Source organism: Loxodonta africana, chromosome 12 (genome assembly GCF_030014295.1).
Source record: "Loxodonta africana isolate mLoxAfr1 chromosome 12, mLoxAfr1.hap2, whole genome shotgun sequence".
In the NCBI taxonomy this organism is placed as follows: domain Eukaryota; kingdom Metazoa; phylum Chordata; class Mammalia; order Proboscidea; family Elephantidae; genus Loxodonta; species Loxodonta africana.
In genome coordinates this window covers 37,966,792-37,992,956 of record NC_087353.1, presented here as the reverse complement: position 1 = coordinate 37,992,956, position 26,165 = coordinate 37,966,792, and the positions used below count along the sequence as shown (strand labels likewise).

The following is a 26,165-nucleotide window of genomic DNA, read 5'->3' as shown; positions in this document are numbered from 1 at the left end:
GAATAGCCTGGCCTGTGATGCTCTATTTATAAGGGATGGGGGAAAAAAAATCACAAAAACTCAGCATGGGAAATTTCCCAATATACACACAAGGCTGACACCTGATTTTACCTCTCTTTCCTCATACCAACCAAGGTTAAATGATCAAAACAGAACTTCACTGTACTTCTCCAGATTGTCGTGAGGATTAAATGAAATAATAAATGTACTCTGTCAAGTATAAAATGCTGCATAACTATTAGGTTATTGAAAGAAGGGAACTGGTATCACTCCTGGTGCTGGAGACAACAACAATGAACTAAACAGACAGCTGGGCAGATCCGCCAGACAGGATGCACGTCTGACTCTTGAATCCAGGCTGGATTCCCTTTTGCTGAGCTACACCTGCCAGACTGGAAGCCCCTGGTGCTTCAGTCATGAATGAGCATGTCCTGTCCTGGGCCTCCTGGGCCTCGCCCAAGTCTGGCCTTTGACTCCACCCTGCAGTGCTGGCCCAAGGCCAAGTCTGGGGTAACTTCCCCTCTCCAGCTTGCCTGGTGCTGCCTTTCCGGTACCATTAGGCCTGAAGCCAGAGTCTCAAGTTATGCATGATACAAAACGAAAAACCACTGCTGTCAAGTCGATTCTGACTCATAGTGACTGTATAGGACAGAGTAGATCTGCCTCATAGGGCTTCCAAGGCTGTAAATCTTTACTGAAGCAGACTGCCACATCTTTCTGCCTTGGAGCGGCTGGTGGCTTTAAACTGCCTACCTTTTAGTGACCAGCCGAATGCTTTTTTAACCATTGTGCCACCAGGACTCCTATGCACAGTACAACTGGCCTGATAATAAGAACACTCTTGCCTTCCCTCCTCGGGCTGGGAATTTCCCTTCCCTCTTCTTTCCTTTTGTGTCATTCCCATTCCCACTTCTTCTCTGCTTCTCACCTGCTCCAGAGCTCCAGATAGGGTCTCTGTGAGATCAAGAAGCTGAGACAAAGGGGAAAGGAGAAATTTGTCACCTTGACCATACCTCTGAATCCAGTCTCAGCTGCTTTCGACCAGGGCAGTGTCCTTGCTAAATTGTTTCCATGTTTTATTGTGAATGGTCATTGAGTTGGCTCCAACTCACGGTAACCTTATGTATAACAGGATGAAGCCTGCCTGGTCCTGCGTGATCTCCATGTTAGAATAAAACTGTAATGCTCCTTAGAAACAAGGATGGCAAAACTTGTCGTGCTTACATTGGACACATCATCAAGAAACACCATTTGCTAGAAAAAGACAACATGTTGGGTAAAGTAGAGGATCAATGAAAACTAGGAAAGCCCTCAGTGAGGCTGACACAACAGCCACAACAGTGGGCTGAAACACCAAAGATCGTTGGTGTTGTCTTTTTCTAGCAAATGGTGTTTCTTGATGATGTGTCCAATGTAAGCACGACAAGTTTTGCCATCCTTGTTTCTAAGGAGCATTACAGTTTTATTCTAAGATTGTTCGCTGGAACATAGCAAACTAGTTTCCCACTCGATAGTTTGTACACAAAGTGTTCCATGACATGGGTTCCGCTCCCTACAATGTGCCTGCCTTACCTCCATTTCCATCCTAGATTCCTTGCACCAAAAAACCAAACCAAACCCGTAGCTGCTGAGTTGATTCCGACTCATAGCAACCCTATAGGACAGAGTAGAACTGACCCGTAGGGTTTCCCAGGAGTGCCTGGTGGATTCGAATGCCACCAGGGCTTCCAGTTTCCAGTTTCCTTGCACAGTAGGCTCTTAATAACTACTTGCTGAATGAAAATAAATGTCAAATTAATGAACTGACAAATTCATGTCAAATGAAGGCCAGGCCTTTCCCTGGATCCTGACCCCCTACTCCTGGTTTGATTTTCATCTACTTTTATGATCAAATACTAGGGCAACCTCAGCCTGGTTTCCCAGACTGATTTTGACTTTAGTTTTTTATGCACAAAGGACCACCATCAACACATCTATTCTTTCTTATGGGTTTTAAGAGGGGAAAGAAACTGAGAAAGGGACAGGCCTAATTTTTCATGTATTTCTCAGAAGGAATAGGATCAATGTGACTGTATACCAGTGTGTGTGTGCGTGTACACGCACGCGGTTGTGCACACACACATGCATTTAGGAGTAGCATGGGGAGAATGTTAGGTTGTTTTGCTCTACAGGCAACTAGAAAAGATACCCTGGCTGGAAAGCACACCTGCTGACAGCAGTGGGGAGGCTAAGGGGTACACTAACTTCTACCAAAGATAGAAGATAAAGGGGCACAGCTTTAAAAGGAGTAGATTCCCAGCACTCGCCACCCCCACCTCCAGATGCCCTGTGGATCAGAAAGGGTAGCACCAGCTTTCTCTGGTATTCCATGGAGGAACACTGCTATCTTGTGGGAGCACATCTAACAGTCAATTGTACCTATAGTTAAAATACCAGAAGGAGATAAGAGAGAGAATGGGGTTGAAAAAAAATATTTGAAGAAACAATGGCTGAGATTTCTCTTAATTTGATAAAAGACATAAATTTGCAGATTCATGATTCTAAATGAACACCAAGCAGACTAAACACACAAAAAAAAGACCATCGTGAATTAAAAAATGGCTTGGAGCCGCCAGCATCTGACCTGCTTTAACTTCAAAAGAGGGAGAGAGAACTATTATCAGCATCAACAGCCCAGGGCTGATTCCTATGAGGCAGAGGTCAGACACACCTCCACCCTCCAGCCATCCCTCCCACAGCACTCTCTACTTCTTTGCTGGGTTCAATAATTCATTGCAATGGCCACACAGACCTCACAGACCATACTCATGGTTATACCATCTATTAGGGAAGTAAAAGGTTACAAATTCAGGTTCAGGAATGCTCAGGGCACAATTCTTTGATCAGGACAGCCTCTTCTCAGCTGTGCCTATAGGCATGCCTCTCCCTGGACCTCAGCCCCCCTGCAAGTGTTACAATGCTCTTTTAGCTCCGCCAATGAGTTCCTGGGGGTACCCCACTCCACCAGTAAGCCTTAGCCCAAAGGTGCTCAGCTCTAGTTCTTTGGGTTGGCAAACCTAGCTCCACCAAGTGCCCAGAGGCACCCTACTCTGCCAGCAAACTTCCTGCCTGAGGGCACCCAGCTTTCTCACTCCGTGGGTCAGGAAGCCCACTGTGCTGTCTCCTGCTGGTCTCCCGGTTCTGCTGTTGTTTCTCTGCTGCTGCTTCTCGCCATCTTGCCATCTTTGGTGTTACTGTTTTCTCTCTGTCTCCTGGGGCTAGGAGGGTCTCAGCACAGGGATCCCAGGTCCAATGGACATGCTCTACTCCTAGCTCTTCTTTCTTGGTGATAGTAGGTCCCCCTCTCTGCTCTGGAATTGGCTCTTTTAAGCCTTGCAGGATGATAAAACTAACCAATGCCCCCATTGAGTTTCATACTCCTTATTTGCATGGTCCCCCCATAAGAGTATCATGCACCTTGTTTACATTATTAGCAACCTATCCAATCCCCTTGGTGGGCCACAAGCACCTCATTTGCATAGTCCCATCCAGTCTTTTGGTGGGAGTTACAAGACCACAGCAAAGAAGGCCATATATTTTGATGGTTATAAGGGTAGGGAGGGAGGGAGAGGGGAATTCACTAACTAGATGGTAGACAAGAATTATCTTAGGTGAGGGGAAGGACAGCATACAATACAGGGAAGTCAGCACCACTGGACTAAACCAAAAGCTAATAAATTTCCTGAACACAACCAAACACTCTGAGTGACAGTGTAGCTGGGGTGGGTGTCCAGGGACCATGGTTTCAGGGGACATCTAGGTCAACTGGCATAACAAAGTTTATTAAGAAAATGTTTGGCATCCCACTTTGCTGAGTGGTGTCTGAGGTTTTAAAAGCTAGCAAGTAGCCATCTAAGACGCATCAATTGGTCCCAACCCACCTGGAGCTAAGGAGAATGAAGAATACCAAAGACACAAGGAAAACATGAGCCCAAGAGACAAAAGGGGCCACATAAACTAGAGACTCCATCAGCCTGGTACCAGAAGAACTAGATGGTGCCTGGCTACCACTAATGATTGCCCTGACAAGGAACACAACAGAGAGTCCCTGACGGAGTAGAAGAAAATTGGGGTGCAGAACTCAAATTCCAGTAAAAAGACCAGACTTGATAGTCTGACTGAGACTAGAGGAACCTCAGAAGACATGGACCCTGGACTCTCTGTCAACCTAGAACTAAAACTATTCCTGAAGCCAACTCTTCAGACAAAGAAAACACATGATACTCGTGAAGAGTGTGCTTCTAAGTTCAAGTAGATACATAAGACTAAGTGGGTAGCTCCTGTCCAGAGGCGAGATGAGAAGGCAGAAGGGGACAGGAGCTGGTTGAATGGACCGAGAAATCCAGGGTAGAAAGGAGGAATGTACTGTTACATTACAGGGATTGCAACTAGGGTCACATAAATTTTTTATGAGAAACTAACTTGAGCCGTAAACTTTCACCTAAAGCACAATTAAAAAAAAAAAAAAAAAGAATGGCCATATAAAAGCAATCTATCACACCACACTGAGGCACAGCATAGTCAAATTATTGAAAGCCAAAGTTAAAGAGCAAATCTTGAAAGCAGCAAGAGAAAAATAACATATTACATAAGGGGAACAGTAACCTAATCGATAGCTAACTTCTCAACAGAAACTATGGAGGCCAGAGAGAATGCAACAACCTCTTTAAAACGCTGAAAGAGAAAAAACAAAACAAAAAACCCATTGTCAACCCAGAATATTGCATCTAGTGAAAATATGATTCAAGAACGAAGGCAAAACAAAATTTTCAGATAAAATACAACTAAGAAAACTCATGACCGGTAAGCTACAAGAAACAGCAAAGGAAGTTCTTCAGGCTGAAGGAAAATAACGCCAGGTGGAAACGAGAATTCTTGGAAAAGAACAAAAAGCACTAAAAGTAATAACTATTTGGGTCAATCAAAAGACCATATTTGTTGCCCTTTTCCTCTTAATTTCTTTATACATTATTTAAATTTCTTAAAACTGGAAAATTATTTAACCTCAGGGATGCTGGAAGTTTGGAATTATTTGTGCTATATATTCTCACTTCTTAGCACTGTGGGTTCTGAGGGTAAACTGGTTAGGGAGGAAGTGAATGATGGGATCCTTGAAAACTAACAGAAGGGGAGACTGATAGAACATAGGATAGTATAGTTGGAGAAGGGGAACACAGTGGGGAAGGATAATGGATTGAGATAAAACGCCTCCATGATAAAAGTTAGGTTATCAGGAACAAGCCTACGAATCTATCTTAGCTTGTGGCAAAAAAAACAAAAAACTAAACCCCAGTGCCATCGAGTCAATTCTGACCCATATCGATTCTATAGGACAGAGTAGAACTGCCCCATAGAGTTTCCAAGGAGCACCTGGTGTATTCGAACTGCTGACCCTTTGGTTAGCAGCCGTAACACTTAACCACTATGCCACCAGGGTTTCCAGACCTGGGAAAATGACCCTCCTAACCTTTTCACTGTACACTAATCACTAATCTTCTTTAGCCTTGACAGGTACATCTACACATCTTATGTAAGACTTAGTGTATCAGTTGGTGCTTGAGGTGAACAAGGGGTCGGGGATGGGATTTGGGAAATACCAAAGGGAAGAATTCAGATACAGTTCCAAGATCTGCTCTATGCGGTGAAGGGGAAGTCAAGGAACTGGGATGGTGGATGCATCACCTACGTGAATCACGAATACTAAAAGGCACTAAGGATGATGGAAGGCACTGGGTGGAGAGGACTTCTAGGTGCTGAAATTCTTGGTGAATGTATAGGAGCACCCAGGAGGTTGGTAAACCATATGGATGAGGACAGGTAGAGGATTGTGTAACTGGTGTTGTAGCCTCAAAGAAGAAGGGACTTTTATATGGAAGTGGAAAAATCATGATCCATGTCTTAGTTATCCAGTGCTGTTGTAACAGAAATACCACAAGTGGGTGGCTTTAACAAACAAATTTATTTTCTCACAGTTTAGTAGGCTGAAAGTTCTCTGCTCTCATTTGCTTGTTTAATCTCTTTTATACCTCAAGGAGATTGACTCAAGATACACCCTATACTAATCCTGTTTTATTAACAACACAACTCATTCTCAAATGGGATTACTGTATAACCACAGGCATAGAGGTTAGGATTTACAACACATATTTTGGGGGGACACAATTCAATCTATCACAATCTGGAAGCTGCAAAACGAGCATGAAGAATGTTTTTTTGGCTACTGTGCTTTTCCTCCTATATTCCATTTCTTACCTTGACTAATAGAACTATCATCACCCAGGCCTACCCAGAAACCTGAAAATCCTTACTTCTTTTTTTCCCTAATTACTTACAAATTCTTAATATTGTCCAATACACCCCTGAAGTTCTTGGCAGGAAGATATGTGTGAGACAGTATAGAAGAGTAAAGGTCTTACATTTGGGGCTGTGATGGAATAGGATACGATGGACACATTGAGCTCAAAATTCTGAATGGAATCCTGGGATATAGTTGTTTTAGTGCTTAAGATACTGTACCCAACACTCCCAATGCCGTTGAGTCGATTCCGACTCATAGCGACCCTATAGGCCAGAGTAGAGCTGCCCCATAGAGTTTCCAAGGAGCGCCTGTATAAAACTGGGAGCCTACAGTATCTTGTACTGTAGGCTCCCAGTTTTATACAGGATTCTGATTTCTATCAGAGGTTGTTACCTTTTTGGTCTCCTTTAGGGAGATTTTTTTAATGCTTTCTCTTTAATTCTTTATAAACGTGTCCTACTGAGGATTTAACACCTCTTTTTTTTCTTTTTTTTTTTTTCAGCAAGAAAGGAGACTCAGGTCGAATTGCACCAGGTTCAGAACCCAGAAACACAATTGACATTGATCAAATGATTGAAGAAAATAGAAATTGGCTATCAGCCTATCAGGAATGAAAAATAGGTTTCATCTCACAGGCCAACTCTAGCAATTTAGTAGTGTCTCTCTGGAGCACTACGCTGAAGAAGATTCTGAGGCTTACACTCTTGAGAATGGGCTTTGAAAGAGAGTAACACAATTAATTCCTGCTGTCTGCCTTGGGACTTAGACCATGTACTCAAGAGTGCTATGCCTACCCCGGGTGGCTCGTTTGCAGAAGGGAGACAAACCTGTCTCCAGCAAGTAAGGGACCTCATAGATTGATACAAAGAAGTTACGTCTCTCTGTGTCACTGAAACTCAGGACCTGCCTGTCAGGTCTTGGTCAGTTCCTAATAGAAGAGTTGGGAAAACACTAAGTGTGAGATTGGGAAAAGCCTGTTTATCATCATTAATATTTGTTAAGTTCCTCACATGAATCAGTTGGCCAGTTCAAATAGGTCTGAGCTTTGGAGCCATATCTCTCAAGCCAACACTGCTACCTGTCCCAATTGGTAAGGAATGAAAGAAAGCCAAGGGATCAGTTTGATCTACACAGATTTCTCATGTACCAAGTCAAGGGGGTATGAGTTTAGTACTCTGGACCAGCCCCAACCCTGCTTCTAAAAGCCAAAAAGCAAGACAAAACAAAAAACTGGGTCATAAATCCCCATTTTTTTATGCCCCCCAAAACCACTGACTCCCTCTCTTACCCTTTACCAATAGAAAGCCTTTCCCTTGAAGAAGTGCTTGGTACATGGTGGTGTCTTGAGTAGATGTCTGGTCTTTTGTGAGGAGACTAGGAGCTTGAAAGTGAGATAAAAGAAATTCTGAGTTTGACCTGTCAGTCAGCTAAGGGCTGGGGAACAATGTTCACCTTCTGCAGGCTTGCAGGCAGGGGAGTTTGGGGTGAGAGACTCTTCTAAAGGTAAGCGTATACGGGGGCGGGGGGGGGGAGTTGCTCTCCTGTGTGCGTGGAGGCAGGGAATGTTCCTCGTTTTTTTGTGTGTGTTCTGGAGGAGGGTGAGGAACGCTGAATGGATTGCCCTTGGGTATCTAAGGTCCCTGAGGAGGGTCAGAGAGGCCTGTACTAGACCTTCGAACAAGGGTGAGAACCACCTCCCTTCCACTCCTCAGCCTCCCATTCCTAGGGAATTCGTGCTCCCAGATCAGTGAAGGAACGCTTCGGTAAGTGAGAAGGTCGCAGGCAGAGCCCTCTGTGGGCCTGGCCCTCCGCTTGGTACCTTCCAAACCCCGGGGTCTGCTATGGCAGGAAGCGTACCACTCAACCTCAGCATGTCACCTCGGGGAGGAGGAGCCAGGTGGGTCGTCGCAGCTCTAGGAGGGGCTGCCAGGTCGGGGCTTCGGGGCTTCCCCGAGGGGAGAGCAGAGCACTCCCGGATCAAGCCCGCGGGGTCCGGTGCGCCGGGGCCCTGGGGTGAGAAGCCGCTCCCGGGCCAATCTCGGGCTCCCGAGGGTGGGGGAGTTGGTGCCCCGCGGCGGGCGGGCACTCAGCTGCCCGGCCCGTCGCCTACCTCCCCGCCCCCCGGCTTCCTGCGGAGGCCGCGGCCGCCATGTTGTTGTGGGGCTGAGGCGGCGCTGGCGGAGCCCGAGCGGCCGTGACAGGCTGCGCAACAGGTTCGCTGTCGGCGGCCTGCTGAGGCACCGGGCGGCGGCGGCGGCGGCGGCCAAGTAAGGTCTCCTGGCTTCCTCCTGCGCCCGCGCTGCTGGTGCCGAGGAGCGCAGGGTCGCGCCGTGACGTGCGGGAGGCGCGGCGGGGGCGCCAGGTAGGTAGAGCCACTCGCCGAGGCTGCTGCAGGGCGCGGGGCCGGTGCGGGCGCCGTCGCACCCGCCGCCCGGGAGGCTCAGCGGGCTGGGCTGGGAGGTCGCTGCCCGCCCCTGACGAAAGGGACGGGTCTGTAGAAACCCGAGCGGCCACCGAGCTAGGCCCCTGGCGGATTTAGCCGCGCCGGGCGGAAACCTCCGGCCCGGGGTTCCTGCCCCCGCAGTGGGGCGAGGGCGGACGCCGTGATGGCCAGGGCCAGGCTGCTCCTTTCCTGGCGGCCGAGCCCCGGTCCTCGGCCGCGCTCTCGCCTGGCAGGTGGCGGACGCCGCCGAGGGTCGGAAGCGGCGTGGTCCCCTCCCTTTCGGGGTGCAGGCAGAGGAGAACCCGTAAGGGCACGCGCACGCTTCCTTGGGGACCCATTTTATTTTCGCGGAGTTGGTTTTCCTTCTTGGGAATGGTTGGTGTGGAATGTCAGGTGAACCGCATCCCGGTGCGTCAGAGTAGCCCGAGTCACGAGAGGACAGTGGGCGATGCTTGGCGTCCACCGCTCGCTTAAACCCAGTTGAGAAATGTTAAAATTTGACTTTGGGGTTGTTGACTTTCAGGGTATACAGGAAGCACGGAGAGATGGAATCTCTTAGGCCGGAGTAAAGTTTATTGCTTATTGAAGAAAATAAAAAAGACGCCTGCATGTGGGTAGTGATTGGGGAAACCGAAGCTGAAACTGCAGATAGCTTTACATACTGTGGAAAGGTGTTTGTGTTTGAATATATTCATAACGTGCTTTATCGTTGAATGATTGCGGCTGGCAAATATGTTTCACTTGAAACTTGCATTGACCTCTGAATTAGGAATATATTTGATGGAGCCAACAGCTTTATGATGGAAATTTAGGCTAACACAATGATTGTTGCTTTGCTAAATGCTTCTAGTTTGTTTTAGTAAAAACACTTGATTACCCAGAAATAGACAAGGTGTGACTTGAAATTTTGTGTTGTTTCTTATGCTTCTTAAGCCTCTCAAGAAAATGTATTGCCTCCCTTCCTGTACTGGTTTGCTATATTGTTAATCAGCGATAAAATTTAAAAGAAACCTAGAAGCATTACATAAAACCTTTACACACATTGGTAATGGTGTTTTAAAGATAGCAAGTCAGATGTGCTTACCTTTAGGTTTCTTTGGCTGTGCCTATGATTCCCTTGTAATTTCAAAAGTAAATAAAGTAGAAGTAGTTTTTAGAAGCGTAATTTAAAAACAAACAGTATTTCATGTTTTTCAAGGATTTGAAAAAAAAAAAAAGATGTGTATTGCTGGTGTAACATTAGTAAGCAGCTGAGAAGCTTGTAGTTTTTTCTCCCTTCAAGTACAGGTAGTTATTCCTTTTGCTCACCTTTATAAAAAAAAAAAATTATAGTGAAGATAAACTAGTCAGAGAAAACTTGACCCTTACTTGTCGGTGTTGAGGCTAAAATCCAGATCTCTACTGAATATGCGGGACTGTGTTTAACACATCCTAGGGATTGGAATTTATATATTTTTTAATTTGCATTATCACAAATTTACTGCCTCTATACATCCATCGGAAACCCTAATGGCGCAGTGGTTAAAGAGTTTGGCTGCTAACCAAAAGGTCGGCAGTTCAAATCCACCAGGTGCTCCTTGGAAACCCTATGTGGTAGTTCTGCTCTGTTCTTTAGGGCCGCTGTGAGTCAGAATCGACTCCTCAGCAATGGGTTTGCTTTGGGTTTTATACATCCATCACCCAAATTCAGCAATATCCAAGATTTTCTTTATCCATGCTCTTTTTTTCTTTCTTGTTTTTATTTTTTAGTGATTTCACCCTACGTACTTAATATACCTCAAAAAAAAAAAGTGGAAAGTTTCTTACACAACCTCAAGGATTTTTAGTTTTAATCTTGTTAATATGTTGAGCTTCACAAATTTCCATCTTTCTAGCAAGATAAAAGAACATTCATCAGCCAACTCCTTCAATTATACCTTCTTCAGTATTATAGTTACCATGGTTGTCCTTTATTGAGCACTTACTATGTGCTAGACCCTATGCTCAATGCCTTATATAATCATTTAAGGCTCACAAAGACCTTGAGAGTAGTTATAAGGCTTCCCATTAAATAGATAAAGGAAATGAAGTACCTGGAGGTTAACTGGCTACTTCAGGTTTCTCAGGTAGTAAGTACAGGAGCCAAGTTTAAAACCAAGGTCCTTCTAATAACCTTAAGGCTTATGGCCTTATGGTGATAATCATTTTGGTTAAAAAAAAAAAAGTTATATTGGCATTCAGTAAATGTTTGTTCAGTGAATGAATGAAAGTACATATTAATCCATTGAAGATAAGTAATAGACTATTTATAGACTATATTTAATTGTAAAGCTTTTATGTTAAAAAGCTCTGCAAATGGTTCAGAATTACATTACTAAAAATGTGATATATTTATTACCATGTAACAATGCTTTTGCTTGTTTCATCTTTTTCTATTTTGGTCTTTTCAGTACCTAATTGATTAAAAAAATTGTGGAAAAACTTTTTGAAGAAAGGCTAAAAAAAGGTAGACTTTTTTGTGTGCCCATTATTAAGGGCAAAGTTCCAAGTGTGAAGTAGAAAACTAAGAATGCTTAGAATTCTGTAGCTGAAAATGCGTCAGATATGATGTATTTTCTACTTGAGTTCATTTTTGATTTTGTACTATCCTGTAACTGCAGAGACTAATGTTAGAGTCCCATTGGGTAAAGTGTACATGTACGTATCCTTGAGAAGGAGGAACTGAACTGGTCTTAAAGGATATGAAGGCATAGAGGAAGAAGGGGGAGGGTGGAGGAAACTGAACAGAAATAGGACTGTGACTATATCAAGAAGTAATCTTATTTTTCAGAACTCAAAGAAGGCAGCATATTTCATTTGCAGAATGTAGAGTATTTTAAGAGATTCATTTAGAAAATAATTTCAGAACTACATCAGTATTCTGAATGATTTAGTTATTTACTGTGGAGCCATGGCAAAGGTAGCAATCTGTTCAGCAGTGGTTATCGTAGATATTGAGGGGTATATTACCAGACAGTGGACATTTAACAATTTTATGTTTCCTACAGTAATGTGTAGTCATTTTAGAAAAAGTATGGATAATCTTAATTAAAATTGTATTTATTTTCATCATAAGTATAGCAGATAAGAGCACAAGTTCTCAAATTAGACCTCCTGGTCCCACCTCCAATGCCATGTAACTGTATGACTTTGGGGAAGTGACTTTAATTCTCTAAGCTTCTGTTTCCTCACCTGTAAAATGGAAATAATAATACTACCTAGCTCAGTGTTGTTGTGTGTAATATAAAGTGCTTAGTTAGCACAATCACTGTTGCTCAGTATATCAGTAAATGTTTCCTATTATTATTTCAACCTGCTTCAATGAACAACCTCAAACTGAACTACCTTAGTCCTTTTTTTGTCTTTGATTTTTATCCAGTGACTAGAATAAAAAGTTATGTTTTGCCCTAATTTAAATTTTTTCTATCAAAATAATCCATATAAAATGTATAGAAGATAGAGTGAGAGAACTGACTCCCAATTCTATCTCTTAACACAGAATCTACCTTTATAGTCCTCTTAATTTTTTAAATTAGGTTGTTGTTGTTGTTAGGTGCCGTTGAGTCAGTTCCAACGCATAATGACCCTATGCACAACAGAAGGAAACACTGCCTGCTCCTGTGCCATCCTCACAATCGTTATGCTTAAGCCTATTGTTGCAGCCAGTGTGTCATCTCATTGAGGGTCTTCCTCTTTTCCACTGACCCTCTACTTTACCAAGCATGATGTCCTTCTCCAGGGACTGATCCCTCCTGCCAGTATATACAAAGTATGTGAGACGTAGTCTTGCTGTCCTTACTTATAAGGAGCATTCTGGTTGTACTTCTTCTAAGACAGATTTGTTCGTTCTTTTGGCAGTCCATGGTATATTCAATATTCTTCGCCAACACCATAATTCAAAGGCGTCAGTTCTTCTTCGGTCTTCTTTATTCATCATCCAGATTTCATATGCATAGGAGGCAATTGAAAACACCATGGCTTGGGTCAGGCACACCTTTGCTTTTCAACATTGTAAAGAGGTCTTTTGCAGCAGATTTGCTCAATGCAGTGCATCTTTTGATTTCTTGACTGCTGCTTCCATGGGTGTTGATTGTGGATCCGAGTAAAATGAAATCCTTGACAACTTCAATCTTTGCCCCGTTTATCATGATGTTGCTCATTGGTCCAGTCGTGAGGATTTTTGTTTTCTTTATGTTGTGTAATCCGTACTGAAGGCTGTGGTCTTTGATCTTCATCAGTGAGTGCTTTAAGTCCTCTTCACTTTCAGCAAGCAAGGTTGTGTCATCTGCATAATAGAGGTTATTAATAAGTCTTCCTATTCTTGAATTATTTCCTCAGCATGCAGATCGAATAGTTGTGGTGAAAGGATACAACCCTGATGAACACCTTTCCTGACTTTAAACCACACAGCATCCCCCTGTTCTGTTTGAATGACTGCCTCTTGATCTATGTACAGGTTGCTCATGAGCACAATTAAGTGTTCTGGAATTCCCATTCTTTGCAATGTTATCCATAATTTGTTATGATGCACACAGTCGAATGCCTTTGCATGGCCAATAAAACACAGGGATATATATGTGTGTGTGTATATATATTTTTTAAACTTGAAGCTTGTATTTAACTATGAATTAGGAATATATTTGATGGAGCCAACAGCTTTTATGATAGGAATATACGTATATTCCAAAGGAAGAAAACATCGTATGTTTGTAAAAGAAGCTAGTGCTTTGGATTATCATTTCCAAGTGTTTGAATCTAAGTGCTTAAATAAATGACTTCTGTTTTTCAGTGTGAGGTATACTTGACTAGTGAGAGGTTGATATTGGAAAAGAATGGTCAACAGTGTCACACTGCAGAGGTCCAGATAGGTAAGGACCAAACAGTGTTTGTACTGGCCATTAGGAGGACATTGATAACCTTTGCTTTATCATCTCTCTCTCTTTTTTTTTTTTTTGCTTAAGCCTATTGGCATAAGTCTTTGAATACTCCTCTCATCATTACTCTACCACCCTTCCTTCCCAAGTCTACCTTGTAACAAGACTTTGTGACATTTTGAAGAATCACTCAAATACAAGAATTGAATAGGTCTAGTTAATAAATTTTACAGGCCATGTAATGTTCGGTGATTTTACTTTTTAGTGAGCATGAAATAGCTTTTAGTAGATATAAGTTAGAACCTCAAAAGATTGGCGAATTTTGCTGGGAATGATACGGACAGGGAATGGATGTATAGCATTCCGTTTCTAACCCAGGGAAGAATTTCTCTTTGCTAAGAAGTTTCAGTGAAATGCTTATAAATTTATTTTGCCTTGCTGCAGAGACATCCTATTTTGGAAGGCTTTTCCTGTCCACCCTTCTTCCCTTCCAATGTCTGGTTCAGTTATCCTGATTTCTCCATCCAGGGATCCAACTAGGTCCCAGATTGCTGAATAATTTGGATGATTAAGATGGAAAGAACCATTTAGATTAAATACAGGTAACCCAAAACTTTTTCTGAATACTACTTTCTAGCACCTGGTTTTTATAGTGTTTATAGCATGATGATGATTCCATCTTGAAAAAGCACATGCTTCAAGTCCTCTTAAATCCACCATTAATACTATTCTCACTGGAGCAAGGATGACTTCATCGGGTAAAAAAAAGAGACTTTTTTTTCCTGCTGTTTGCTGTAACTTTCTTTTGTATAGTCCTACCCACCATTTTTCCTCTAAAAAAAATTTTTTTTAACTACCATTTTTCCTCTAAAAAATTATGTGTAGTAGAATTTATTCATAATTCACGGTATCAAATTCATTCTTTCATTCAGTCATTAAACAAATATCGAGTGCCTGTCCAGTCATAGAAGAAACCGGAATGCTCCTTAGAAACGAGATTGGTGAGACTTCATCTTGATTACTCTGGATATATAATCAGGAAAGACCAGTCTTTCTAGAGAAGGACATCATGTTTGTTAAAGTAGAGGGTCATTAAAAAACAAGGAAAACCCTCAGTGAGATGGATTGACACAGTAGCTTTAACAATGGGTCCAAACATATCACAGATGATGGAGATAGTACAAGATGGAGAAGGTTTTGTTCTGTTAAACATAAGGTTGCCGTGGGCCGCCTCCACGACAACTAACCGTAACAACAATATGTCAGGAAGTGGTCCAATCACTGAGCATATAAACAAGGAACAAAATACGCGAAACTCCCTGCCCTTGTGGCGCTTATATTCAGGAAGGGGGAAGACAGATAATAAAATGTCTAGAAGTTAAAAATTTGATCAGCGTGATAGAGAAAAGGCAACAAATGTGGATAGGAAGTGTGTGTTGGGAGTAATTGAGAGAAGTAAATTTACCTTACTCAGAATTATTATTAAGGAATTCAAGATTGGGGAGAGATTACTGTGCATATTTCATAAGTAAATGGTAGCCTTAACATAAAGTAAGACACTAAGTATTTCATGCCACTCTATTTAACATAAATGTTTATCACTTTCGTATTATTTGGTTTGCACCCAGTGGATCTGAATATTTGTGTGTTCTAGTCACCTAAGCCAGAAAAAAAAAATCCTCAAGCACAAAATAATTAGCCTAGAGTAGACATTTTTCAGATGGTTTAGAATAGAGATGTTAACTGATTTTTCTTTGAATTTTTTTCATAAAGAAATGCTGTATTATGCTTGTTTTTAAATTCTGGTTTTTTTTTTTGACTTTTTATTTATACCATTTTTATTATTTTAAGTGGTGTATGTTCATTGTAGGAAATTGGAAAGCTACAGAGAAACTTAAAGAAGAAAATAGTGTTGTTTTGTGCTGTCTAGTTGATTCTGACTCATACCGACCCTATATGACGGAGTAGAACTGCCCCATAGGGTTTCTAAGGCTGTAATCTTTATGGGACCAGACTGCCATCTCTTTTTCTCATGGAGTAGCTGGTGGATTCAAACCGCCAATCTTTCTTTCTTTTTTTTTTTTTGATTGTGCTTTAGATGAAGGTTGACAGGACAAATTAATTTCTCATTAAACAATTAATACACATACTGTTTTGTGACATTGTCAACGCAACGTGTCAGTGTTCTCTCTTTCTCAACCTGGGGTTCCCCATTTCCATTCATCCAGCTTTCCTGTCCCCTCCTGCCTTCTTGTCCTTGCCCCTGGGCTGATGGACCCATTTAGTCTTGTATACATGGTTGAGCTACATGTTTTATTGTTTTATGGGCCACTCAGGAGTGGCTTCAGTACTGAGTTAAAAGGGTATCAGGGGGCCATACTCACAGGGTTTCTCCAGTCTCTGTTAGACCAGTACATCTGGTCTTTTTTATGAGTTAGAATTTTGTTCTACATTTTTCTCCAGCTCTCTTCGGAACCCTCTATTGTGATCCCTGTCAGAGCAAGCAGTTGGTAGTGGTAGCTGGGTACCATCTAGTTGTTCTGGACTCAGTCTGGGGGAGACTGTGGTAGTTGTGGTCCATTAGTTCTTTGGACTAATCTTTCCCTTGTGTCTTTGGTTTTCTTCATTCTCCCTTACTCCAAATGGGGTGGGACCAGTGGAGTATCCTCGATGGCTGCTCACAAGCTTTTAATACCCCAGATAGTACTCACCAAAGTAGAATGTAGAACATTTTCTTTATGAGCTATGTTATGCCAGTTGAGCTACATGTCTCCCAAGACCATGGTCCCCAGCCCTCAGCCCAGTAATTTGGTCCCTCAGGAATTTGGATGTGCCTATTTTTTTTTTTTTTAATGGAGCTTCCATGACCTTGCCTTGGTCAAGTTGTGCTGACTTCCCCAGTATTGTGTGCTCTTACCCTTCACCAAAGTTACCACTTACCTATTGTCTAATAAGTGTTTTTCCCTCCCTGCCTCTCTCCTCCCTTGTAGCCATAAAAGATTGTTTTTTCTGTGTGTAAACCTTTTCATGAGTTTTTATAATAGTGGTCTCTTACATGATATTTGTCCTTTTGTGATTGACTTATTTCATCCAGCACAATGCCCTGCAGATTCCTCCATGTTGTGAGATGTTTCACAGATGCATCATTGTCGAGCAGCCAGTCTTTCGGTTAGCAGCCAAGAATGTAACCTTTGTGCCGCTGGGGCTCTTTGGAAAAAGTAATAGTCATTAATAGTCATATTTCCCAGAGATAACCATTATTAATATTTTAGTTGATTACCCTCCTTGTCTTTTCCTTGCAAAAAATGGAATTATATTATGCAGTCTATGTAACCTGGTTTTTAACTTACTGCATTTATGAAAAAACATAGTTTTATCTGCAGTATAATTTTTATCAGCTAAATAATATTGCCCTGCTACTGGATGTTAATAATAATGTCTAGTATTTATTGAACGTTTGCTGGGTACTAGTTAACTTTTTCGTCCCTGGGTGGTGTAAACAGTAAACGCGATTGGCAGCTAACTGAAAGGTTGGAGGTGCTGGTCTGTCGAGAGGTGCCTTGGAAAGAAAGTCCTCGTGATCTGTTTCTGGAGCTCTGGTGGTTAGAGCTGTGGCTGATGACCAAAAGGCTGGCAGTTTAAATCTACCAGCCACTCCCTGGAAAGCCTAAGGGGCAGTTCTACCCTGTCCAGTGGGTTTGCCATCAGTCAGAATTGACTTGATGGCATTGGGGATTTCCTTCTGAATAAGCAGCTGTCTAAAATTTTGTGGACCACAGTTCTACTCTGATCCTGACAGGTGGGGTCGCCATGAGTCAGAATCAACTCCAAGGTGACTGGTTGGTAGGTACTTTTTGAGATACTACATATTTTAAGAAGGCCTGGTGATGTAGCAGTTAAGTGCTTGACTGCTAGCCAGAAGATTGGCATCTTGAATCCACCAGCTGCTCTGCAGGAGAAAGATGTGACAGTCTACCTCTGTAAAGATTATAGGCTTGGAAACCCTATGTGGCAGTTCTACTCTGTCCTGGCGGAATGATATGAGTCAGAATCAACTCGACCTCAACAGGTTTGCTTTTTTTGTTGTTGTTGTTGTTCTAATATTTTAACTCATTTAGTCTTCAGCCTCTCAATAAGAGCTGTTCTATTACTATTTATTTTACTGTTGAGAAAATTGAGTAGGGACAGTTTAGTAATTTGTCCAAGATATACTGCTAGTAAGTGGTAGACCTAGGATGTGAACTTAGTTTAATTCTAGGTCGTGTGCTGATAATCATTATTGCTTCTCCATATTGCTTCTTGAACATTAAAATAGTTTATAGTTTATTAGAAATTATGATTTACTTTGGTTTTTCTTTGGTTAATCATATATGTGTTCACATCTCTGATTACTTCCTTAGAATAGATTTCTAGAATTATTGGATCAAAAGGTATGAATACTTCCTAAGGCCCATGTAAACTTATTGCCAATCTATCTTCTAGAAAGATTCTTTAGTACCAAAGTGTACTCCCACCACGTAAAACCAGTCCTGTTTCCCCACCTCCTTGGCAACACTGGCTTTTCTTTTAATCTGGTCATTTGATAAAGAATATCTTGTTTTATTTTTTTTTTTCTGTGAGTGTTAATAAGGTTACACTTTTTTTTTTCCCCTTGAGAAATGTTCAGCTCTGCCCTTTTCTCATTTTATTGGCATGTTCATCTATTGTTTATTTCTATTCAGAATTCTTTACACATTGAGAATAGTAACTCTTCTCCATCTAGGTACAGTTTTCCACCAAGTTTCTTTCTTCATTTTGTTAATGGATCTTTTGATGATGGTAATGTTAATAGCTGACATTTATATAGCACTGAGGTTGCTATGAGTCGATATTGACCTGAAGACAATGGGTTATAGCTTCCTTGAAGGAGTCCTGGTGGTGCAGTGCTTAAAGCACTTGGCTGCTAACTGAAAGGTTGGTGGTTCGAACCTACCAGCTGCTCCACAGGGGAAAAGACCTGGTGATCTGCTCCCGTAAAGATTATAGTCTTGGAAACCCTATGGGGCAGTTCTACTCTGTCCAGTAGGGTTGCTATTTGTCACCCAACAACAATAACATAGTTCCCACGTGTAGCACTATTTTCAGTGCTTTACATTTTTTAACTCGTTCAGTTCTTACAACAGCCCTATAAGGTAGGTGCTGTTATTAGCCCCATACAGACTTTTCTCTGTGCTGTTGCCCATTTTCATTCCTACAAATCTCTTCCTAGTCTGGCCAGTTGCTACTTACTGTTTATTCCATTACGCAGTTTAGGAGTCATTTCCTCTGAGATTGCTCATCTAACAACTTTCTGATTCCCTAAGGCAAAGTTACATCTGCATCTCCTTTCTTAACACCTGTAGCACTTATATAGAATTCTAATTTTTCTTGCTCTGTATTCCCTAGTCTTATACATCTCATAAATGCCTTATACACCTGATGACTCAGCAAATGTTTGTTGATTTTAATTAAAGATGCTCATTGTGATGTTGATAATGTGGAGAAGGGAGTCAGCCTCCCAAGTATGTTGTTAGTTGCTCAACTGCCAACTGCCGGTGACCCCGTGTACAGTAGAAAGAAATTTTGCCCAGTGCTGTACCATCTTCACAGTTGTTGGTATGCTCAAGTCTATTGATATGGCCACTATGCATTTTGAGTCCCTTCCAAACTAGGAGGCTCATCTTTTAGCACTATATCAGAGGATATTCAGTTGTGACTCTTAAAATTTTTATTGGCTAATTATCTCTAGGCCTTTCTTCCTAGTCTATCTTAGTCTGGAGGCTCCCATTGAAACCTGCCCACCATGGGTGTCCCTGCTGGTTTTGAAATACCAGTGGCATAACTTCCAGCATCATAGCAACATGTAAGCTGCCACAGTGTGACAGACTTGGGTGGTAGCACAGGTATATGAAATTGAGAAATTTACACTGAGGAAGTAACTTTGGAACTGGGCTTTGACAGCCTGTGAGAAAGGAGAGATAGAAGAAGGGGCCCAGTGAGTAAAACTTTGTAAAAACAGGTACTTGCAAGTTCCCCATTCTGGGAGTAGCAAGTTATTTAGAATGATTTTCAAGGTTATTAACCTTGCCTCTGGGAAGGCTTGAAGAAATAAATCCCTCCTTCTCACTAGTTTTTTTATTTTTCACCCCAGTATATCTTTTCTAGTGTTGGAATATTTGAATCTTCCATCTAGATCCTTCTTAAAAAGAAAAAACAGGGTTAAAATCCTTCTCTAGATTTTTGGAAAAACCCAGGTTAAATTTCTCTTCTGACTTCTATCCTTTTTTTCTAATGTAATTGGAGAAGTTGGAGGGCCCTGACTCAATCTTAACCAGTTGCCGTGGAGTCTACTCCAACTCTGTAGAGAATAAACCCTGAGGCTTTTGTCTTTGGAGACTGAGACCATTCCCTGGGTGTAATACATTCTTTAGATATTTGAACACTGTTGATTAGATGAAACTCCATTCCTTTTCTCTCCAGCCTTAGTTAGGTTTCTGACTTCTGCTCTCTGTCTTTGGGAAACCTTGGGAAACCGTGGTGGCGTAGTGGTTAAATGCTACAGCTGCTAACCATGAGGTTGGCAGTTCGAATCCACCAAGCTCTCCTTGGAAACGCTATGGGGCAGTTCTACTCTGTCCTATAGGGTCACCATGAGTTGGAATCGACTCGACGGCAGTGGATTTGGTTTGGTTTTTGGTGGGTGGTGCAAATGGTTAAAGCCTGATGGCTACTGCTGGTATCTTTGATATAAGACATTCTTTTCTTAGTTTACTTACTTAATTTTGAGGCATATTAACTGCTGGTCTAGAAGAAGAATGAGTGAATACTTTATATATATATATATATATATATTTTTTTTAATTCAACTTTAGATGAAGATTTACAGAACAAACTAGTTTCTCATCAAACAGTGCACACATTGTTGCGTGACATTGGTTAGCAACCCACGACTTGTCAACACTCCCCCTTCTCAACCCTGGGTTCCCTATTACCAGCTGTCCTGTTCCCTCCCACCTTCCAGCCTCTGCCCCAGGGCTCGTGCACCCCTTTAGTCTTGTTTTGTTCCATGGGACTAAACCTCAGGAGTAGCCTCATTACTGAGCTGAAAGGGTGTCTGGGAGCCATCTCTCAGGATTTCTCCAGTCTTTGTCAGGCCAGCAAGTCTGGGCTTTTCTTATTGAGTTAGAATTTTGTTCTCCATTTTTCTCCAGCTCTGCCCAGGACCCTCTAATGTGATCCCTGTCAGAGCAGTCAGTGGTGGTGGCGAGGCACCATCTAGTTGTACTGAACTCAGTTTGGTAGATGTGGTACATTAGTTCTTTGGACTAATCTTTCCTTTATGTCTTTAGTTTTCTTCATTCTTCCTTGCTCCCGAAGGGGCGAGACCAGTGGAGTATCCTAGATGGCTGCTCACAGGCTTTTAAGACCCCAGATGCTACTCAACAAAGTGGAATGTAGAACATAGTCTTTATAAACTCTTTTATTCTAATTGAGCTAGTTGTTCCCTGAGACTATGGTCCCTACAGCCCTCAGCCCAGCGATTCGGTCCCTCAAGGAGTTTGGGTGTATCTATGGAGCTACCATGGCGTGAACACTTTATATATTAAAGATCCAATTTATTTGTTAGTGTAAGTATTTTTCTAACTTCTCTTCCCTTTAAACTTTATTTCTCATTAAGTGATTCAACTTTTTTTCCTTATAAAAGTAATACATGCTGATTGAGGAAACCTGTAATATAGGGGGAAACAAAAGAGAAGACGGTGACTTAGACTGATGCACCAGAACATCCCCCTATATCAAAAACCTGAGAAACCAAGTAAAGCAGATACAGATGACAACCTTGGAACCGTAAATATGAAATGGGAAGATGAAGAATTAGACTGAGCTCCAAGTGGAAAGAAAACAGCAGATGTGGAGAGATACAGATCCTCTGCGCCTTGCCACCTGGCCCGGCACAGGTGGTCATCTTGGGATAAGGTGGGCTATGTTCCTGGGTGACGAGCACAGAAAGGGGAACTCTAAACAGGAGAAAGAGATGATGTGTAAATAAACCTGGAATAAAACAAGATGAGCAGGACACAAGGCGGAGCTAAAAAGGGGAAAGTGCAGGAAGGTGGGACAGGAGCTCCAGAGGTCTGCCAACCACGGAGAAGGGAGGGAGCCAGGAACTGGGGAAGGGTCTACTTGCCAGCAGCAGAGGCTGACCATTTGGCTGGGAAACACCCACTGAATAGTAAAACCGCAGAATATCAATGATAGACCTCCCACCCAGCCAGCCTCTGTGTGCCCTCCCCCCATATCTAAATGAGCTGGACCCTAGTCATCTGGGCAGCCAGACAGGAGAACCCCAGCACCCATGACTGGAGATGGCAGGCCCACACCCACTGTCCAGAGACCGGTGGGAGCACACCTGCTTCCCAGCAACTGGCAGAAGTGTGCCTGCAGTCTGGCAACTGGTGGAAGAGTACCCACTGTCCAGCGACTGGGAGGAGCATCCCTGCAGTCCAGCGACTGACAGGAGTGCTCCTGCTTTCCAGCTACCAGCAAGAGGACACTTGCAGCCTGATGACTATGCAGAGAGCACACCTGAAGTCTGGTGACCAGCATGAGTGCACCTGCAGCCTGGCAACCAGTGGGAGTGTACCTGCTACACAGTGACTGACGTGAGTGCACCTGCAGCTCGGTGACCAGTGTGATTGTACCTACAGCCTGGCAACTGATAAGAGCACCTCTGTGTCTGCTGCCCAGTGACCAGCATGATCCCCTGAAGCCTGCACAGTTACTGTAAGTGCACCCAGCACCATTGCCCAGTAACCAACAGGTGTGCCCCATGCCCTAGCCCAGCAACTAGCAGATGCAACCCTGTGCACTCTTCCAGAGACCACCTGGCATGGCTTATCAGGCACATTCCTTCACCAGTGACTGCCAGGTGCATCCCAACAGACTCTAACAATAAACATGTACTCCCTGTGTGAACAACCAACCACCTGGCTACAGCAGCACTTATCCTACACCAGCCAGTTCCTGTAGGCTGATCCACACGCACTGAGGCCCTTTGGTCTCCCACCATCTACCGAGACACCAATTCGTGCCTGTTCAGAGGGCCTACCCTATCCATTTGGGTAGCATTGTTACTCTGTAGCTGTGAAGACAACCTCTCCTGCTGTCCGGTGGATGCACTGACTGCCGGTACAAACCTGGAAGGATCTCCTGGTCCCACAAGGGCTGTGGAGAGACCCAGACCACTCAGCACCGTTACCACCAAAGAAAAAATCAAGACAAAGCAAACAAACGTACAGTCAATCAGTAAATAACACCTTAATGCCTCAGAGACAGCAGATGATATCAAATTATATGAAGGTACAGGACAAGATGGTTTAAGCAAGTGACCAAAATAAAGAGACAGAAAATCTTCCTGAGGAAGAAACAGGACTGGAACTACCTGATAAGGAATTCAAAAGACTTACATATAGGATCCTCAAAGAGGTCAAAGAAAACACAGGCAAAACTCTGAGGAATTCAGGAAAACAATACTAGAACAAAATGACAAAACAGGCAATTAGAAACCGTAAAAACAACAAATAGAAATCCAGAAGCTTAACAGTAAAATATCAGAGATAGATAACTCAGTGGAAGGACAAAGATGTAGAAATGAATCGATGGAAGAAAGAATCAGCAAAATAGATTACAAATTCCTTGATACAATTTATTTGAGGAGTAAAAAGAAAAATGGAGAAAGCCTCAGAGTTATGTGGGACGCTATCAAAAGAAACAATTTACTCGTGATTGGAATTCCAGAACATAAGGAGACAAGAAAAGACATAGAAGTTTTGAAGAATTGCTGGCAGAAAACTTCCCTGATACCATAAAAGACAAGAAGGCTTCTATCCCAGAAGCTCAACGAACCCCATACAGGATAGGTCCCCAAAAGAAAGTCGCTAAGACATATCATAATCAAACTTTCTAAAACCAAAGACAAAGAATTCTGAGAGCAGCTCATGAGAAATGAAATATTGAATACAAAGCGACACCATAAGATTCTGACTTCTCAGCAGAAGCCAAGCGGATAAGGAGGCAATAGGATGATATATCTAGAACCCTGAAGGAAAAGACTTGGCAACCAAGAACCGTATATCCAGCAAAACTGTCGGTCAAATATGATGGCAAAATTAGGACATTCCCAGATAAACATAAATTGAGAATTTGTAAAAACCAGACCAACCTTACAAGAAATATTAAAAGGAATCCTTTGGTCAGAGAACCAACGACATCAGATAGCAGCCTGAGACTAAGATACATGACAACATCACCCAGATACCAACCCAAATTTTGAGAACTCTCAAAATTAAAATAAAGCTACAAAGCTGAAAATGGAGCCAGAGATGTAGTCTGAAATTGCCGACGACTTAATGCAAAGGGCAAACAAATGATGTAGTTATAGAACTTCCATAGGGTGAGGAAGTCAAGGCAGACTGTTTTAAACATGAGATGATAAAGGTAAACTTTAACCACAAAGAAAATTAAGAAACCTACCTGCGAAAATAAAAAATTAAAAAGACCCGGTAAACACAAAATCAGTAAAAAGAAAGGAAATGAAAAAAGAAATGAACAAAAAGAACTCAGCACAGAAAATTACACGGAACAAAGGAGCCATCAACACCACCAAAAAAAAAAAAAAAAGCATAACAAAATGACAGCAATAAATTTATATCGATAATCACACTGAATGTAAATGGGTTAAACACACCAGTCCCAGAACAGAGTGGCAGAATAGATTAAAAAAAAAAAAAAATTACCCGTCAAAATCACCCATCAATATGTTGCCTATAGAGACACACTTTAGATAGAAAGACATAAATAGGTTAAAAATCCAAGATGGAAAAAAAAAAATATCGAGCAAGCATTAACAAAAAAAATGAAAAACTGGACAATGGGTTGGGGAGGGATGCTGGTGAGGAGTGAGCTTCTTGCATCAGGTGGACACTTGAGGCTATGTTGGCATCTCCTCCCTGGAGGGGAGATGAGAGGGTAGAGGGGGTTAGAAGCTGGCGAAATGGACACAAAAAGAGAGAGTGGAGGGAGGGAGCAGGCTGTCTCATTAGGGGGAGAGCAATTGGGAGTAGGTAGCAAGGTGTATATAAGTTTTTGTGTGAGAGACTGACTTGATTTGTAAACTTTCACTTAAAGCACAATAAAAATTCAAACAAATAAACCAAAAAAAGCAGGAGTGGTAATATTAATCTCTGATTAAATGGATTTTAAATTCCATCATAAGAAACAAGGAAGGACATTGTATAATGATTAAGGGATCAGTGTACAAAGAGGACATAACCATAATAAATATTTATGTACTGGATGACAGAGCTCCAAAATACATAAAACAAATCCTGAGAGAAATAGATACTTTTACAATAATAGGGTCACTATGAGTCAGAATCGACTCGACGGCACTGGGTTATTTTGGGTGTACAATAATAGGAGACTTTAACATACCATTTTTGACAATGGACAGAACAACTAGAAAGAAGCTCAACAAGGACACAGAAGATCTAAAAAAAGTCAACCAACTTGACCCCTTATAGATGTGTGCAGAGCACTCCACCAAACAGCAGCACAGTGCACATTCTTCTCCAGCACACGTGGATCATTCTCTAGAATACACCATATTCTAGGCCACAAAGCAAGCCTCAGTAAATTAAAAAATATTGAAATAATACAAAGCACATTCTCAGTTCACAACACAATTGAAATAAGAAATTAATAACAGGAAGAACAAAGAAAAAATGAGTATTTGGAAACTGAACAGCACTGTGCTTAAAAACCACTGGGTAATAGAAGAAAGTAAAAATGAGATTAAAAAAATTCCTAGAATCCATTGAGAATGAAAACACAACATACCAAAACCTTTGAGACACAGCAAAAGCAGTGTTAAGAGGCTGATTTATAGCAATAAATGCACACATCAAAAAACATGAAAAGAGACATGATCAATACCTTACCCTTACAACTTGAACAAATAGAAAAAGAGCAGCAAAAGAAGCCCACAGCTACCAGAAGAAAGGAAATAAAGATCAGAGTGGAAATAAATGAAACAGAAGACAGGAAAACAATCAAGACTAGAAGGTGGTTCAGTAAAATTGAAAAACCACTGGCCAAACTGACAAAAGAAAAAAAGAGAAGATGTAGATAACCCAAATAAGAAATGAGATGGATGATACTACAACAGAACCAACTGAAATAAAAGTGATCATAATATAATACTCCAACAAATTATACTCCAACAAATTGGAAAACCTAGAGGAAACGGATAAATTCCTGGAAACAACTACCTATCTAAACTAACACAAACTGGGGTCGAAAATCTAAACAGGCCCATAACAAAAGAAGAAATAGAAGAGGTCATTAAAAAAACTGCCAACAAAAAAAACAGCCCTGACCTGGACCGTTTCACTGGGGAATTCTAACAAAGATTCTG

The 26,165-nt window shown here is 42.0% G+C and overlaps 1 protein-coding gene across 3 annotated transcripts in view; it reads left to right on the top strand.

The window, feature by feature from the left end:
* Window positions 1-8,081: 8,081 nt before the first annotated feature.
* ITSN2 (intersectin 2) overlaps window positions 8,082-26,165 on the top strand; it is a 219,539-nt gene continuing 201,455 nt past the window's right edge. The window contains exon 1 of one of the 3 annotated variants that reach the window (XM_064295093.1): window positions 8,082-8,100. The gene's annotated coding sequence lies outside the window, so the exon portion shown is untranslated. Of the gene's footprint in view, window positions 8,101-8,213; window positions 8,235-8,579; window positions 8,700-26,165 lie in introns of those variants that run through there. The other 2 variants (XM_010591961.3, XM_064295092.1) reach the window with 2 other exon arrangements.